Below are 5,194 nucleotides of genomic sequence, written 5' to 3' on the forward strand. Positions count from 1 at the left end.
GGTAATTGGGCAGCTCCAGGGGGAAACGAGCCCATTTGGCTAACAATGGCGACTCCGCCGGGACTTCTCTCCCTGTAGAGGGCGCTGACCGGCGGCCGAGGGCGATTCCGAGGAGTGGCCACCTCGAGCTGTTGGTTTGCTCGAGCCTCGGATCGTCACAATCGGCCGGGGCGGCTGCGTCCTCTCTGAAGAGAACTCTGAAGGACACGGAGGCAAGACGGCTTCAGAGGAAGGGGAAGTCTGACTGCCGGACGCGGCCACTTCGGGCGGAAAGTGCGTTTACCTCCTGGGTTTGAGGAATAACGCCCCCGAGGTGTGAGTTGGACGGTGGAAATCCCCTAGGCAGCCTGTATACGGGAAGGTATGGTAACATTGTTGTAGTACTACAAATGTCTCGTTGTTGTGTGTTTGGTTAACGGGTTAGCAAATAACGGCCAATGAGTAACGTCACTAACTCCACAAGTCCATGGGCCGTTTTTAACAATTATTGGGACTTGGAGCAACATCAGGGATTACTCTTGTTTGTGGGAGGGGTAATCTTGTTTTTCCTTTTAATGGTGTGTTGGAAACCGAAATTGTAACTGATTAAGGGATCTGTGTGAAAGATGAATGAGTGCTGCTGATAGGTCTGAGGCTCACGCTGACTTCAGCCGCCCCAAAACTCCTGCGAGGGGAAACCCGGTGACCAGGATATCTTAATTGCAAGGGGGGTCAGACGAACCTCGTGATCTGAGTTAGAACTAGATCCCTATGCCTTCTCTTTCTTAATACCTCTGTCTTGAAAAACCTCTGGGTAAAAGTAAAATGGGGTCCGGACAAAGTATTTTCTCCGGAAGTCCCTGGGATGTATGTTGGATAACTGGAAGGCGTTTAGACGCCAGGCGGATTATGGAATTGTATTATGTAAGGACAATCTTGTAAAATTCTGTACTCTTGAATGGACGACATTCGGGGTGGAATGACCCGAGGGAGGGACGTTCAAACCAGGGATTGTACAACCAGTACATAACATTGTGACCCGGGATGGGCATTGGGACCAATATCCCTATATAGATATTTGGCAGGACCTCGTGGCCAATCCTCCCCCATGATTGCAGAAATGTAGATCATAAGCTATATAATATAAGGCAGGAAAAAAAAAATAAAAACCCAGCCGCTTTTTATGAGCAGCTTTGTAATACCTGTAAAAGATACACAAACCTCGATCCTGAGGATATCAATGGGAAACCCCGGTACTAATCCCCCTTTTCATTGGACAGTCCTATGAGAACATTAGAAAGAAGTTGCAAAAATTGGAGGGGGCGTCGGGTAAAAATATAGAGGAACTTTTAGAAATTGCCATGAAGGTCTATGATCGGAGGGATGATGAGAAGCGAAAGAAAGGGGCCCCCGTTTTAGCCATGGCCCTAAGGGATGGATATGAGGAAAGGGGGGACAAAGTTAAGGAATGACAAGGGCCCCCTGGGAAGGGAAGGGGCCCTCGCCTGGGTCGAAACCAGTGCGCTATCTGTAAGGAAGAGGGACACTGAAAGAATGAATGCCCCCGGCGACAGACGATGGGAAGGGAACGTAAAGATAAAGGTCCGTCCCTTCCCGTCCTCTACAACGGTACAGGACACACAGGGGAGGGATCTTCCCCATAGGGGGGCCGGGGAACCCAGCGGCCCCTCCTGGCGGCGCAAGCTGCCAGCCTGGATCCCACGGTAAAAATTCAAGTGGAGGGCCACCCAATAAAAGCCCTCATTGATACTGGGGCCACCCTTAGTTTGCTCCCCCTTAATAAGGCTCCCCGAGGTAAAGCTCGGGAACGTGCCATGGTCCATGGGATAGAGGGACAAACTACAGCTTTGGAAAAGACTTTGCCTCTCCTAGTAAAAATAGGGGACCGTCAAATTTCCCACCAGTTTGTTTGCAGTCCCTCTTGCCCCATCGCGCTGCTCGGACGAGATATTCTTACTAAACTGCAGGCAGAAATCTCGTTCGATAAAGGGACTATGGAAGTTAGACTCCCTAAGCAGCAATCCTCCAACTATCAGATGGCCCTAATAAGCGCTGGAGATCACTCCCCAAAATGCCAAGGGAGGAGTGAAGAGAGCCAGCTGTCAGGGGTTAACCTTAAGGTTTGGGCAGAGGAGGAAGGCGTCGCTCGGGCCCGGAATGCTTCACCAGTGCATATTTCCCTGAAGGAAGGAAGCAGCCCGGTCAGAATTCGACAATACCCTCTTAAGCTGACCACTAAAATCGGGTTAAAGCCTCTGATTCAAAAGTTTCTGCAGTGTGGGTGGCTCAGGGAAGGCACGCCCCCATACAACACTCCGATAATGGGGGTGCCTAAACCTAATGGGCAGTATCGGTTGGTCCAGGACCTAAGACAGATTAACAAGTTAATAGAAGCCCCCTATCCAGTCGTCCCGAATCCCCACACTATTCTGGGCCAAGTTCCCAAAAATCACAGTTGGTTCTCTGTCATAGATTTAAAAGATGCCTTCTTTTCCATCCCCCTTGATTTGGAGCCCCAGAGACTGTTTGCCTTTGAGTGGGAAAACCCAGATATCCACTACAAAGCTCAATACCTTTAAACCGTTGTCCCATAAGGACTTACGTGTGCACCCAAGATTTTTGGCAGCCAGTTAAGAAGGGACCTCGCCCCATTCCTGGCTAAACACCCTTCATGTAATATAGTCCAGTATTGCGATAATTTGCTCTTAAGTACTAAAACAAAGGCAGCCTGTAAAGAGCAGACTATAGAGCTCCTTAATTACCTTGGGGCACAGGGGTATAAGGTCTCAAAGGAAAAGGCGCAACTGGTTAGACAGCAGGTCACTTTTCTTGGGTATCACTTGTGTCAAGGAAGTCGTAGTCTGGGTAAAAAAAAAAAGAATCCAGGTTATACTTAATAGCCCTCAACCCCGGAGCCCCCGAAAATTAAGGGCTTTTCTGGGATTGACTGGCTTTTGTCGGCTCTGAATCCCTGACTACGGGGAAAGAGCCAAACCATTATATAAATCCTTAACTAAAGAGGGTCTGCTCCATTGGACGTGGACCAAAGAGATGGAAAAAGCATTTCAAAAGCTAAAAGAAGCCTTGGTTCAGCCTCCTGCTCTAGCCCTCCCAGACCCTCGGAGGCCATTCACTCTATACGTTCATGAGAGGGGAAGGGTGGCTGCTGGAGTTCTATGCCAAAGGTCGGGACCAACCTGGCAACCCATTGGATACTACTCAAAGGTGTTGGACCCTGTCGCCAAGGGCTGGCCTGCCTGTTTACGGGCCGTTGCAGCAACCGCTGTCCTTGTACAGGAGGCTGAAAAATTAACCCTGGGAGGGGACACTGAGGTTGTGGTTCCCCACGGGGTGCCTCAAATACTGGGAACAGGCGCTGGGGAAAAGCATTTAAATCCTAGCCGACATACCAGGTATGAAGTAGGGCTCTTGCTAGCCCCTCACCTAACCTTTAGGACAGTTAGCTCCCTCAACCCGGCTACCCTATTGCCCGACCCTCGGGTTTCCCATGAGACGGGCCCCACTCATAATTGTATTGAAGTCTTGCAACAGAAAACCAAACCTCGCCCTAATCTTTCAAACTTGCCGTGGCCCAACCCTGAAATTGAAGGGTACGTTGATGGGTCCAGCTATGTAATAGAGGGCAAGCGGTTTACCGGAGCAGCAATAGTAATTAAGGACAAAGGAATATACAAGTTTAAACTCAGCCCTAATTTGTCCGCCCAAGCGGCGGAGCTAGTGGCTCTTATCAAGGCTCTCCGGTTGGGAACTGGAAAAACTATTAACCTGTATACTAATAGTCGCTATGCCTATATGGTGGTACATGCTCACGGGACCCTGTGGAAAGAAAGGGGATTTATCACAGCGTCAGGCCAAAAAAAATTGCACATAAAAGCCCAGAGAATTGTTAGTAATTGCCCTGTCTGCCAACGAACCAACCAAAAGGGGTGTGGCCCTCCCGCCCCAATGGGAGGCCGGCCATGGGCCACGTACCCTTTCCAAAAATGGCAAGTTAACTTTGCAGAGATGCCCCCTTGCAGGGGCTATAAATACTTACTCGTATTTGTAGATCAGCTTACTGGATGGGTAGAGTGTTACCCCACCCGGCATTGTCAGGCCCGGGCTGTCACTAAGGCCCTGTTGCATGAAATACTCCCCCGATTCCACCTCCCTAAAACGACTGAATCTGATCAGGGAAGCCACTTTACCTCACAAGTGGTCCAACAGGTGTCCCAGGCACTCGGTATACAATGGAAGTTGCATACCCCCTGGAGGCCGCAGAGCTCGGGTCAGGTGGAAAGAATGAATAGAACTCTCAAGAATACCCTCACTAAACTATGCACGAAATCTAGTTTAAAGTGGCTTGATGCGTTACCACTCGCCCTTACCCGCATTCGAAGGGCCCCGCGTAAGGGTCTTAAGCTCTCACCATTTGAACTAGTCTTTGGGTTCCCTCCCCGAATCCTGATCCCGGGATTCCGGGAGGATATAAACTGAAAAATGGGAAAGGACTCCTTATGAAAACAGGTCTCGGGGCTGCAATCTGTTTTGTTACAGCTGCATCGATACGCGGTGCCTTTTCAGGCCCTTCCCTTAAACCAGCCCATGCACCCGTTCCAGATCGGTGATCAGGTCCTTGTCAAGAAGTGGAAGCGTGACCCCCTCACACCACGGTGGGACGGCCCGCACACTGTCTCGCTCATCAGCCAAGCTGCAGTTAAAGTTCTTGGGAGTAACAAATGAACACACCATACGCGGGTAAAGCGGTTTCTGAACCCTAACCCGGAGACTGAACCAGCAGAAGAAAACACCAGCCCTTTGCCCGCCCCGGTTCCGGACGCCCGGGGTGGCACAGGCGAAAACTCCACCTGGAAGTATCAGCAGCTGGACGAACTAAAGGGGTTGTTTAGAAAAAGATAATGAAATTGTTGTTAATATCTCTGTTTATGTACTTCCATCACTATTATGGTTGGGAAAATAGGTTCTTACAACTGGGGAAGACAATAGCAAACTCTTTTAATCTCAGTAACTGTTGGGTGTGTGGAGGCCCAGAAAAATTAAATAAATGGCCTTAGGTAGCCCAGCCGGTAAAGGCTAAGGATTGGGAACCGTAAAGCTCTCAAAATGTTTTTAAGGGGGGAGAAACCTGTTAGAGCAAAGGCCAACTATTTGCCTATTATCTCAGCTGTTACAT

At 49.7% G+C, this 5,194-nt stretch overlaps 1 long non-coding RNA gene across 1 annotated transcript; it reads left to right on the plus strand.

The window, feature by feature from the left end:
- Positions 1-6: 6 nt before the first annotated feature.
- Positions 7-4,784, plus strand: LOC112122543. Its single transcript, XR_003369517.1, has 2 exons — positions 7-361; positions 4,558-4,784. It is a non-coding gene; the product is annotated as an uncharacterized LOC112122543 (long non-coding RNA).
- Positions 4,785-5,194: the final 410 nt, after the last annotated feature.

This window comes from Terrapene carolina, unplaced genomic scaffold (genome assembly GCF_002925995.2).
Source record: "Terrapene carolina triunguis isolate 2854851 unplaced genomic scaffold, T_m_triunguis-2.0 Scaffold42266, whole genome shotgun sequence".
Taxonomy (NCBI): domain Eukaryota; kingdom Metazoa; phylum Chordata; order Testudines; family Emydidae; genus Terrapene; species Terrapene triunguis.